The sequence below is a fragment of the Rutidosis leptorrhynchoides genome, chromosome 4 (assembly GCF_046630445.1).
Source record: "Rutidosis leptorrhynchoides isolate AG116_Rl617_1_P2 chromosome 4, CSIRO_AGI_Rlap_v1, whole genome shotgun sequence".
Classification (NCBI taxonomy): domain Eukaryota; kingdom Viridiplantae; phylum Streptophyta; class Magnoliopsida; order Asterales; family Asteraceae; genus Rutidosis; species Rutidosis leptorrhynchoides.
The window spans coordinates 583633310-583647151 of record NC_092336.1 but is presented as its reverse complement, the minus strand read 5'-3'; positions in this window follow the sequence as shown (position 1 = coordinate 583647151).

The following is a 13842-nucleotide window of genomic DNA, read 5'->3' as shown; positions in this document are numbered from 1 at the left end:
TCACCAGAAATAGGTCTTTTTGACCTATCAAAAACCGTCTGGAATTTCGGAATTTTTCGACAAGTGTTTGAAGTAAACTTGGTCGATCTATCTCTTTGAATTTCTAGATTTTGGAAATGAGAAAGGAAAGTGGGTGGAAAGGGTAACGTATTTGATAGTGAATTTGGGGTGAGTATTTTCTGATTCATCAACTCTTTAGGGTGAGTTGGTCGGTTTAAATGCGTGGAGTGGAAACGAAAAAGGATGGTTTTTGTCTTCTCTATCCAGAATGATTTAAAAGGAGTATCGCACCTACACCACGTATGTCGCTTACTAACCATTGACCTCGAAATGTATGTCAAGGTCAAGTTCTAACTCTAAATGCTAACATCGGCACTCTCAACGGAAAGATAGTGAAGCATAAAAAAATGAATGCTTATTAGGCCATTTTTGGGGTGCCTCACAACAATTATATTGGGTTGATAATGCCTAATCATGCAATGCTCTTTTAGAGAATCGGTTCATTCTTAAGAAGATTTATGTCCTCATTTGTCTTAATTTTAGAACAAACACGCTTGATTTTCGAAAGTACTTTTTCAGAAAGTGTCATTTAGTCAAAATTTTTGAAAAATTTACGTTGAGGACAAAGAATCTAAATAGTAGGTATACTCGAAAATCTTAGTAATATTTTTAAGTTAAGAACATTTTCCGAGCATCCCCTAGCTAATTACGGTGTACTACACCACTATCCCACGCTTAGAGGAACATTGTCCCTAATGTTCATTCTTAGATTTTAGGGATCTAAAATCCCACACTTAGAGTTTGAACATGTCAGAAAATGTATCTAAGCTCAATATTGGGTTGGAATCCCACACTTAGTGATAAGCTTAGGATAGGGTATAGTTTAAGGATATAACGAAGCAAACTAAATAAATGAAGAGAAAGAAACGAATTACTCCCCTTAGGTGCGGCTTTGAGCTGAGGATATGAAGGTGGACTGAGTCGGAACCATCTTCTGTTGGATTCGAATCATTATTCTTGAAGTGTACTCTAGCTCATTAGGGCGTTCTCATCCTCCATACAACATTCACCAATACTTGCAATGAAATAATCAACGGGTTTCCTTGTCGTTTCATCATTATTCAAAGAGTCCCCACCACAGGCATCAATAACTGTCTATTACTAAAAAAATATGGAAAGGATCAAACCTAGACAGGTGATTAAGCTTTAGGCCATAGACTCACTGATTTACATTTTGATAAAAAAGTTATTTGGAAATTTGAGGGTTTCAAAATTAGGTTTTTGAAAATTCAACAAATCAGTGTATGACTAAAAAGCTTAATCCCACACTTCAAGTGTTGACTGCCTTTAATTTTAAGACTTTTGAAAATGATGTAAATATTGCAATTAAGTTCATGACAAGTAAGAAACTTTGAAAATCTCATTTTAAGTTTCACTTTCTCACTTATTCAATTAACCTAATTATTCTAATTTAACCACTACTACTAAAGCTATAAAAATAAACACACAGGTTTCCTCCTGAGTAGCGCTTGTTTTTGTTCGAGTCACGAGCTTGACTCTAGCCTTATTTCTCAGGAAATCTAGGCGGCTCCCTTGCATCCATCAGTAGACACATGAGGTAATATTGGAACATACAGATGAGATTGAAGCGGGCATAGAATAAGGCATGTCCAATGAGAAGAGAAGGTGGTTTGAAGTGAATGATTTGTTTAACTTGAGGTATAACAAAGCTATCAGTTTCTTCTTCCTCCTTGATTTGTGCGGGTTGGTCAAAGGGGTCCTCATCACTCCATGATGTGTATGTCATTATGTATTTGAGTGATGGTTTGTAGGGTAGCCCTGACGCAAAACCCGTATTTCTTCCACGTGACTTCAGGTTGGTCGTAATGTTGTACTATAAGGATGGAGGTGGGACGATGTCCATTGACATCTCCAATGTGGTAGCAACATTAACAACTACTTCGGTGCTAGAATCTTCCATCTCTTTCTTCTTCTCCGGGCTCTCCATTTTAATTTCTTCATCTACCTCCTCGTCACTCTAGTTGGGAGTTTCAAGTATAATTGGTTCAGAGAGTTCTTCTAGAACGAAGTCCTTTTCAGTTATTAAAAGATCAAAATAAGGTGGGAGTGAAGATTGGGTAGGTGTGGAGTGGTTATTCTTCTTGTCTTCTACTTCTATCTTCTTCTCTTCATTCTCGGAATAGAATGTGACTTTCCTAGTGGAGATGGTATTTACTTCGGCATTCCCATCAGAAGGACATACAGACTCGTCGATCGTGAAAGTGACCTCTTCTCCACGGGCTCTCAAGGTGATAGTCCGTGAATAAACGTCAACGATCGCTTTGGCTGTATTCATGAAAGTCCTTCCCAAGATGATAGGAGTTTTCATGTTTTCTATATAGTCCATAACCACAAAGTCAGTCGGAAAAAGGAATTTGTCGACCTTAACCATTACGTTCTCAGCTATTCCCTTAGGATATCTAGTGGATTGGTCTGCTAGCTGGATGCTCATTTTGGTAGGGTTAAGGTTTCCAATTTCGAGTCTTTGAACAGTGAGTAGGGCATGAGATTGATGCTGGCACCAAGGTCAGCGAGAGAATAGATAGTACCAGATTGGTAGATAGAACAAGGAAGGGTAAATTGTACGGTGTCTCCTAGTTTTTCAATAAGAGTATTTAAAAGAATGGTTGAACAATCCGCGTTCAGTGGGACATTGGGTACTTCGGGTACCTTATCCTTGGTTGATAGGAGTTTCCTAAAATACTTCTTACTATGAGGATTTTTAGACACAGTGTCCAAAAATTTACCTTCAAGCTTGAAATATTTCATTTTGTTATGTCTTTGCTTGAGACGGCTCGGGAATGGAATGGGTGTTTTAGGTGATGACTCAATGACTACTACCGAACGGGTATTAGTTAGTTTCTTCTCCTTGGAAGAAACTAAAGGTTGGCTATGTGCCACCTTTGAGTCATTTTTAGGACAACCTAGAGAATCAAGACGTTGATTTAGCTGGCTTATTTGATTTTCAAGACTACTCAGGTGATTAGTCATGACTAAGTCAGCTGCGTCTTGTCTTGCTGTGATCATGTGGATGATTCGTAGTAGGACATCGTCTGGACTTGTCCCTGGTGGGGTAGTGGGTTTAGTGGGTGGGTTGTACGGATGAGCTAGGATCTTATCAGAGTATACAATAGAGTCCTCACATTCAGCCTCGTATACCTTGGCCGAATGTGGTTCAGTACAATTCTGGCATAATTGCACTTCAGACACATGTTGCGGGAGTTTCTTTAGCTCTCCAACTTCTTTGGTGAGGTTTTCTTTTTGTTCCAAGAGATATTTTATGGTTTTGATAGGATCGGAGGCAGAAAGCGGTGTTGCTGATGAAATGTGCTCTTCCGTGTTCCAATCGTGATGGTGCATAGTCATCTACTCGATTAATCTCCAGGCCTCATCAGCAGTGAAGTTCATGAAGTTACCTTGAGAAACAGCATCAAGAGTAGACATAATATTCTGATTCAGACCTTTGTAGAAGGTCAAAATCTGATCAGAGCTCTTAAGACGGTGATTCGGGCATCTTCGAAGCAAGTGTTTGAATCTTTCCCATGCAGTGTAGAGTGATTCATCGCATACTTGTTGAAAGTTTACGATATCATTCCTAAGTCTGATTTGTTTTGATGGAGGAAAGTACTTGATTAAGAAAGTTGTTGCCATTTCCTCCCATGAGGTGATAGAGTTGGGTTCTAACCCCTCGAACCAGGTTTTTGCATGAAGAGTTAAGGAATAGGGGAACAAATACAGGCGAACTACATCTTGTTTAACCTCATTTTGCTTATATGAGTTGGATAAGGAGAGGAATCTATCTAAGTGAGAGTTGGGATCATCAATTGGTAAGCCATGGAACTGGCAATGGTTCTGAATGAGTTGAATGATGCTATGCTTAAGCACAAAAGATGCTCCGTTAACCTCTGGATATAGTATCGGTCCTCCTCGTCCTTCTAACTAGGGTTTGGTGATGTCAGCGAGAGTGATGCGTGCGGCCATCGTCAAACTAACAGCATGTAAGTGTGGATCTCGTCGGATGGGTACAATGTATGATATCGGATAGAAGAAAGGATGTGTCGGAATAATTCTTAGCGGTCTAAGTAGGTTAAACCATTCTAAAGGTTCACTAGTAAAGCAGTCCATTTTAAACTTTTTAATTAATCTAAATTAAGCTAATATTATCTAACCTAACTACGGTAAACTAGTAACTTCTGACAAAGCTAGTCTCAGTCAAAAGGTTCTCCTAAAAACTAACTAATCTAAACAGGCTCCAAATCGTACTACCGCTCCCCGGCAGCGGCGCTAAAATTTAACTACGCCGTGAAATGCCCGAATCGGACGGTTTTATTTATGCGGTGACGTTAGGTTGTAAAACGTCAATTCAGGATACCAAGAGAAGAAGTTGATTATTTAATTTATATATGCTGGACCTAAATTTATTATTCCTTCCTATGGGTTAGCAAGGGCAAATATGACCTAGGGTCGTTCCTTGAGCGGTCGAATTTGAAACAGAGCTTATCTAGATAATTTAGTAATTAAGATTGGGTTTATACACAATTTAGTATCCAAGATTAGTGGCCAGGTACACATTGTGTGGAGAGGCAGGATCCTTTTGGTCCCAATAAATTGGCGACTGTTCGAAAAATCCAACAACCAAGTCCAACCGGTTTATTCTAGGCACCACTTTTATCCGAAATATCAAATTGTGTAAAGGCAATAGTTGGGTTGAATAGTTTGTATAATTGTAATTAAGATATTAAAGCAATATAATTAAAATAAGCTAGCTGGCATGCAACAACTAAGGACAGAGAAGACGTGGTTCATCATGATTTAAGATAACGTAGTGTCGGGATGATTGCGAGGCACTCCTTGGATAGATATACCTTGGTGTGAACACTAGATTCCCTACTAAGCGGTTTCCCGATTAACAAGTCACGAGGAACTAGGCTTTGAAGATTCTGATCGGATGGACTATGTTCAACTCCCGACGCTTTATCCGGTTTAAGAATATAAGCGGCCCATCTTGGATGCAGTACATACCTTGGGCGCACGAATAAAGTAGCATAGCCTTATATAGATAATATTCAACCTTTCTTAACACCTTAGTGTATCACCCAAATGAGTGATTATGATTGTGTTTCGAATCCCTTTCTGTCAACGGTTTGGTAAAATCTAAGGGTTTATAGACAAATTAGAACATCAGATAGTTCTCAGCCATCCTTAAAGATTTATAAGCTTAGTTTGTATTGTAGTGTGTTAAATTCCCGCTTATGACTTAAACCATCCCTTACTTAAATCTACCCAATAAATCCCTTAGTTATCCACCATGTGCTAGACTTGTAGTGGTTCCATAGCTTCTAACCTTGACCATGCCCAAGTGGTCCTATAGTACATCAACACTGTACTCTACTGTTGCAACAGTATTTCCTCGAGTCTTATACTCCTGACCAATGTCTTGATCTGGTCCTACAGTAATTCCCCATGTACTTTATAGTATTTCCGATGAGTTCATACCTTGACCAATATATAAACACAAATAACTAATTACCTTTATAATGTCGACTTTATAAAAGGTTTTAATCACATTTATTGGTGGAAGGACAATAATAACGAGGTTTAATATCATAGACAGAAAGCGAGTACGAGACGATAATTATCCCTAACTAACATTATTAAATCATCGCAAACAATCAAGGAATTGCTCACACATCATGGCAACAAGAATTTCTAACATCAGTAAATCATAAACATCGAACATAAATATTATAATAAACTGATAAAAGAAAGGATAGATATTACCGAATAATGTCGGCAGAATAACACTTGTATTTCTTCATAATATCCATAGCGTTAGAATGCTTGAAAGCTTCTATTACTAACTACATACTAATCTCCTATTGATCACTAGAGAGTGACAATAGAGAGATAATTACATTTCCTAATCTCTGTACTTTTCTCTCTCTAGAAACTAGAGAGAGAAAGTAGAGAGAACTAATCTCCTAAAGATCACTAGAGAGCGACTATAGAGAGATATTTAGAGAGAAAAGTGAAGAATGGTGTGTGTTGAAATGAGAAATGAAGCCCTCCTTTTATAAGCAAAGCTTGAGGGCAAAATTGTAATTTTTGGCCAAAAAAGGCCTGGCAAGGGGCACTGGCAAGGGGCTTTTTTCTGAAAAACGCCTGGCAGGCCGTATGGCAAGGGGCTTTGGCAAGGGGCTCTGGCAGGCCATACCCCATACTGGCAGGTTGTATGGTAAGGGGCTTTGGCAAGGGGCTCTGGCAGGCCAGATGGCAGCCCATATGGCAGGCCGTATTTGGTGCTGGTCAGCCTTGATTCACTGGATCGTAACTTGATTTCTTGTCTTTCACCGTTTTCGCTCTAGAATCTTCGTTTTAGCTCCGTTTTTGAAGATTCTTGCGCCCACGCGTTCGTAATTGAATATTCTACAACATGAGGTTAAGTAATTAAACTTTTCCTAAATTTATAAAATAAGTTATTTAAACGCGAGTTAATCGTCTTAGCCGGTTTTGCTCGTTTTTCCTCGTTTCTCATCCGTTTTTAATGATTCTTGAAACATAGCCTTTGTAATGACTAAATCTACCAAATTAATCAAAAAAGTGATTATTTTGGCGATAAAGTTTGGAAATTTATGGTTTTAGGGCTCAATATCGGGGGTAAAAACGTGACTTTTGGGCCGATATCACAAACCATAACCTTTATTTTATCGATAAAGGTTTAAAAATATTACGACGATTATCAAATAATGATAATCTAAAATATAGCGTTTTCACACGACTATTACATAATGGTTTACAATAATATTACGCATCAACTTAAGTCTTCGAATGCAGTTTTTAAACAATATTATACAAGCATGCTGACTCCAACTCTTGTCCATACATTAGCATGCAATAGCGGAAGCTCTTAATAATCACCTGAGAATAAACATGCTTAAAATGTCAACAAAAATATTGGTGAGTTATAGGTTTAACCTATATATTTATCAAATTGTAACAATAGACCACAAGATTTCATTTTTTTTTCCTTCATAAATATACATCTCATATCAGGCATTTCGCAAACTGCATAGAGATAAAATTCATTCATATGTTGAACACCTGGTAACCGACCTTAACAAGATGCATATAGAATATCCCCATCATTCCGGGACTCTCATCGGATATGATAAATCGAAGTACTAAAGCATCCGTAACTCGGATGAGGCTTGTTGGGCCAAATAGATCTATCTTTAGGATTCGCGTCAATTAGGGGCCATTTCCCTAATTCTTAGGCTACCAAGCTAAAAAGGGGCATATTCGGTTCGATAATCCAACATAGAAAGTATTTTCGATTACTTGTGTCTATTATGTAAAACATTTATAAAACTGCATGTATTGTCATCCCAAAAATAATAGATTTTTAAAAGTGGGACTATAACTCACTTTCATGTATTTTCACTTCGTCGGAAAATAAGACTTGGCCACGGGTTGATTCACGAACCTATAACAAATATATATATATATATATATATATATATATATATATATATATATATATATATATATATATATATATATATATATATATATCAAAGTATGATCGAAATATAATTATACCATATTTTATTACATTTTAACGATTTAAGTTTGTTAAGTTGACAGTCCAACGTTTGTAGTCCACAAATAATTGTCCACAGTTAGTAGTACAGAAATAAATCAATATATATTATCTCGAATCAATCCACGACCCAGTGCATACAAGTCTCAGACTCGATCACAACTCAAAGTATATATATTATTTTAGAATCAACCTCAACCATGTATAGCTAACTCGATCATTACCGCATATAGAGTGTCTACGGTTGTTCAAAATAATATATATAGATGACGTCGATATGATATGTCAAAACATTGTATACGTGTCTATGGTCTATCAAGATTACATAATATATGTTAGAATACATGTATAATACAATATAAGTTAGTTAAGTTATGATTAGTATAGACTTGTTACAAAGTTCACGTAGCTACAACAAGCAAAAATATCCAATTTTGTTTTACCCATAACTTCTTCGTTTTAAATCCATTTTGAGTGAATCCAATTGCTATGGTTTTATAATGAACCGAAATTTATGAAACTAAACAGAAAAAGTATAAGTTTATAGTCGGAAATACAAGTTACAAGTCATTTTTGTAAGAGGTAGTCATTTTAGTCGAAAAAACGACGTCTTGATGACCATTTTGAAAAACATAGTTACACTTTGAGTTTAACCATGATTTTTGGATATAGTTTCATGTTCATAAGAAAAATCATTTTCCCAGAAGGACAACTTTTAAATCAAAGTTTATCATAGTTTTTAATTATCTAACCCAAAACAGCCCACTGTTTCACTACGACGGCGTATGTTCGGTTTTACGGTGTTCTTCGTGTTTCCAGGTTTTAAATCATTAAGTTAGCATATCATATAGATATAGAACATGTGTTTAGTTGATTTTTCTAACAACCCAACTCTTAAACATCACGAAAAAATATATTTTTTTTTATAAGCCAACCTGGCCTGATAGGCTTAGCCCGCGGCGCGGTCAGTCCAGCCGCGACGCGGTCAGCCCAGCCGCGACGCGGTCAGCCCAGCCGCAACGCGGTCAGCCCAGCCGCGGCGTGTCTTAACACTGTTTCAGGAAGTCATGATCATAAAGACCCTCGACCTTCAAAATCAGCTTTAGCTCACGGCGCGCGCATAAGGGCCGCGGCGCAGCTCCTCCCTGTTGCAGATTCCAACTTAACTAAATTACACAAGTGCCAATTTTTTTCGCAAACACAAGATCAAATGTTTCAAGAGGCTTCACTCCACTTCAATAAACAAAAGTTTACATGTTTTAGGACATCCGTTCAATCGTTTGACCACCGAGCATCATTTGCTCATTATATTTAAAATATGAGTTTCGACCACCAAAAAGTTTAACTTCCAAACGACACTTAGAGCATGGTGTTTGGGGTTTAAACTACCCATAACTTGGTCGAACTTCCAAAAGCTAAAACCCCCGAATGCCACTACTATTCCAAACGAATACCTTTGCCCTTGTCCACACCGGATCCTATAAAAAGGTAACAACTAGAGGGTAAGCAAAACGCTTAGTGAATGCAACAATTATACATATACATATATAACCTACTTACTTGCAATCACTTACACAATACTGTATATAAACTAGCAATTCGACAACTATGCAAACAATATGCATAAACCAAGATCTGCAATTCACAATAAGCTAGCGACACCAATAGCACATAGTTCACAATTCAATATGCTAAAACAAAATTTTCACAACCATGGTTAACCAATCGTACAAGGGAACGGTACTCATAAAAGACCGTCGGAGTTCATAACATCCATTAGTGTCACTTATTTATCGCGTAATCGCTAATCCCCCGGGTGATGTCTTGAACACCGCGACTAACTCACCCCCATGACAATGTGGCTTCTTGAACACCGTGACAATTCCACATGTCAATCACAACAATGATTGGTGCCTTGAACACCGCGGAAATTCCACTCCCATGACAATGTGGTGTCTTAAACACCGCGACAATGCCACATGTCAATCAAACCAATGAGTGGTGTCTTAAACACCGCGACAATACCACTCGTTACTTAGAATGTGGTGTCTTAAACACCGCGACAATGCCACATTCATACTATACAAATAAATACATTATATACGTACACGCATAATTATTCCACTCACCTTACGCCTTCGGTGAATTGATAACTAAGCTTGCAACTTCAAGGTGATGTACCTATTACATTATGCACATATATCAATCACTCATTCAAGTTGGTCAACCAAGTTATTCGCCATCCAAGTGCCATATGGCCCATAGTGCAACAGTGACCCATTTGCACCATTCATCCTAACCCTAGGTCGGGATTACGTCAAATCCTTACCAACAATTATATTATGGTCTTAATACACCTTTTAACACAAGGTTAACTCATTTTTGCACTCATTAACCCACTTAAGTCATCAAAGACTCATTTCAAGGTTAACACACCCATTTGGGTCACTATTATACCCAAATGTACCCATTCGCTTTAAACACTAAGTGTGCTAGTGATTTGTTAACATTTAAGACCCATAAACACAATTTAACATTTCAAACCCTAGGTTAGTCATCTTTGAGTCCTCATGACCCAAACTTACCCAAAAACTCCCAAATTACTATCAAATGGGTTTTATGTTTAACACTAACCCAAACCCTAACCCTTAAACTAATTAAAGTAAGGAAATCAAGGTCAAGACTTACCACCACAATCAAAACGTAGCTATTAGCAATTTGTACGACTTTAATACTTGCACTTTAACCTGAAACAAGCTTCTTCCTTCCTAGATTGAGCTTTCTCACACTAGAAATCTTCTCTCTCTCTAGAATTGATGTGGAAAGGAAGTGGTGGTTGAAAATGGAGTAAATGAAGATCTAGATATGATCTTAGGCCTTTAAATTCGTCCCCAAGTGAATTTACCAAAAAGCCCCTTTTAAATATCTTCTAAAAAGAAAAGCTGGCCCATCAGACACCAGCTGCGCCGCGGCCCAAAACATAAAAATAAGGCCGCCAGCTTTTATATATACAAAAAGTGTACATTTCAAACTTGGGTCTTACAACTCTCCCCCACTTGTATCGGATTGCATCCCCGCAATCCAAGCCGCATGACAAGCAGGAAGATACACCAAAAGGAATTCTTCAGGTTCCCACGTAAACTCGAAACCTTTACTACGACACCATTGGACCTTAAAAGTCCTCACCTCTTTATTTCTTAACCTTTTCACCTTCTCATCGAGTATGGCAATCGGCTCCTCAATATACTCTAACTTGTTGTTTAGCTCTATTTCGTCTAACGGCATCCATGAAGAATCATCCGCAAGGCACTTACGGAGATGAGAAACATGAAATGTATTATGGATCCCTGCAAGCTCTTCGGGTAATTCCAAATGATACGCAACTTCACCAACACGAGCTAAAATTTTAAATGGCCCAATAAACCGAGGAGCTAACTTCCCCGTTTTTGAAATCGAATTACACCCTTTCATGGCGAAACTTTAAGCATCACTTTGTCGCCTTCTTGGAACTTAATCAATCGTCTACGTTTATCGGCATACGACTTTTGTCTATCTTGTGCCACTTTCAAATGAGTCCGAATCATCTCAATCTTTCTATTCGTCTCTAAAACCAAATCGGTACTCCCGATTTCTCTTTAACCCACTTCACCCCAACAAATTAGAGTTCGACACCTTCGTCCATAAAGTATCTCGTAAGGTGGCATCCCTATACTAGTATGATAACTATTGTTGTACGAGAAGTTCACCAAAGGTAAGTGCTCATCCCAACTACCACCGAAATCGATAATACACGCCCGTAACATATCCTCCAATGTTTGATTCGTACGTTCAGTTTGACCGTCCGTTTGAGGATGGTACGTCGTGCTCAATTTCAATTGTGTACCCATATCTTCATGAAACTTTTCCCAAAACCGAGATGTGAAACGAGTATCTCGATCCAAAATAATAGATATAGGAACCCCATGCCTTGAGATCACTTCCTTGATAAACAATTTAGCCAAGGTCTCCGACGATATCGCTTCCCGAACGGGAAGAAACAAGGCACTCTTTGTCAACCGATCAACTATCACCCAAATCGTATCAAATTGGGTTCTCGCCGTCTTTGGTAACGTTGTAATGAAATCCATGGTAATGTGCTCCCATTTCCATTTCGGGATTTCTAACAGTTGCAACTTACCATACGGTTTTTGATGTTCGGCTTTAACTTGCAAACACGTGACGCATTGTTCAACATACTTAACAACGTCACGTTTCATGCCCGGTCACCAATAATCCTTCTTCAAGTCAAGATAAATTTTCGTCGCGCCCGGATGAATGGAGTACTTTGACTTATGTGCCTCATCAAGTAGCATCCGTCGAAAATCTCCCATTCTAGGCACCCACACTCTTCCTTAAAAGGACAACAAACCATGCGGACCTAAGGTAATGGACTCCGTTTGCCCCACAATCCGCTCTTCATGCTTGTTGTGAACGTACGCTTCTATTTGAATCTCACCAAGCTTTACAAGAAAATCGTTAGTAATGATCATGCGTAACGATCCTACTCGTATCGTCGGATGTTGACTCTTTCGACTCAACGCATCCGCGACAACGTTCGCCTTACCCGGATGATAAAGTATCTCACAATCATAGTCCTTTACCACATCCATCCATCTGCATTGACGATAGTTCAAATCTCGTTGATTAAAAAGATGTTTCAAACTCTTATGATCCGAATAAATCGTACACTTGACACCATACAAGTAGTGGCGCCAAATTTTCAACGCATGTACAACCGCCGCCAACTAAAGATCATGAGTTGGGTATCTCGTTTCGTGTTCCTTCAATTGTCGAGAGGTGTAAGCGATGACTTTACCTCTTTGCATTAGAACACACCCGAGCCCATTTAAAGAAGCATCGCAATAAACCATCAAGTCTTCTACACCTTCCGGCAACACTAACACCGGAGCTTGACACAACTTCTCTTTTAATAATTGAAAAGCAATTTCTTGCTCGTTCTCCCAATTAAATCTCGCGTTCTTTCTTGTCAACTTCGTCATTGGAGAAGCAATCTTAGAAAAGTCTTGGATAAACCGACGATAATAACCGGCCAATTTGAGAAAACTTCGAATTTCTGTAGGCGTAGTCGGTCGTCCCCAACTCTTTACCGTCTCTATCTTCCCCGGGTCTACTTGAATACCATCTTTGTTCACAATATGACCAAGGAATTGAACTTCCCTTAGCCAAAATTCACATTTGGAGAACTTAGCATACAACTTCTCCTTCCGCAACGTCTTCAACACACCACGCAAATGATGTTCATGTTCCTTCATACTCTTCGAGTAGACGAGTATGTTGTTGATGAACACAATTACCGACTTATCCAACATAGGTTGGCACACTCGGTTAATAAGATCCATGAATGTGGCCGGTGCATTCGTAAGACCGAAAGGCATAACTACAAATTTAAAATGCCCATAACGAGTCCGAAAATCCGTTTTCTCAATATCTACCTCACGAACCTGCATTTGGTGATAGCCGGACCGTAGGTCGATTTTAGAGAAATACGTTGCACTTTGGAGTTGGTCAAACAAATCGTCAATCCGAGGCAATGGTGTGACAACCCGGAAATTTCCAACCAAATTTAAACTTTAATCTTTATATGTTTCCGACACGATAAGCAATATTTGTTAAGTTAAATTTCAAGAATTTTAAACTATGTTCATACATTCATTCAACCTCGACCAAGTTCCAACGATTCACGAACCATTAAACGAATATGATTATATATGTATATGTGTATATATATTATAACTTGAAATGTAAACAAAATATTAGATTAAATACTTTATATGATTGTATCTGTTTCAAAATGTTTATCAATGGAATTAGAAGATAAGATCAAATGATTGAATTATCAGATATATTGAATTATGATTACAAGTCTCTGTTGAAAGGCCCACGTTGATTTGAGAAATCTTTTCATTTTAACAATATTCGGAAAATGGTAAAGTGATTTATAAATAAGAACAAATTGTCAATCATTAAGAACTAGACAAAGGATAGTGGAAGATTGAATCTCATAAAGACTCGATTGATCTATTTAGTTTCAAACGTACAAAAACGTTTTCAGTTTAAAAAGAACTTTATTATTAAAACGTATATAACTTTTATAAATATCTAGAACCACTTTTGACAACTCA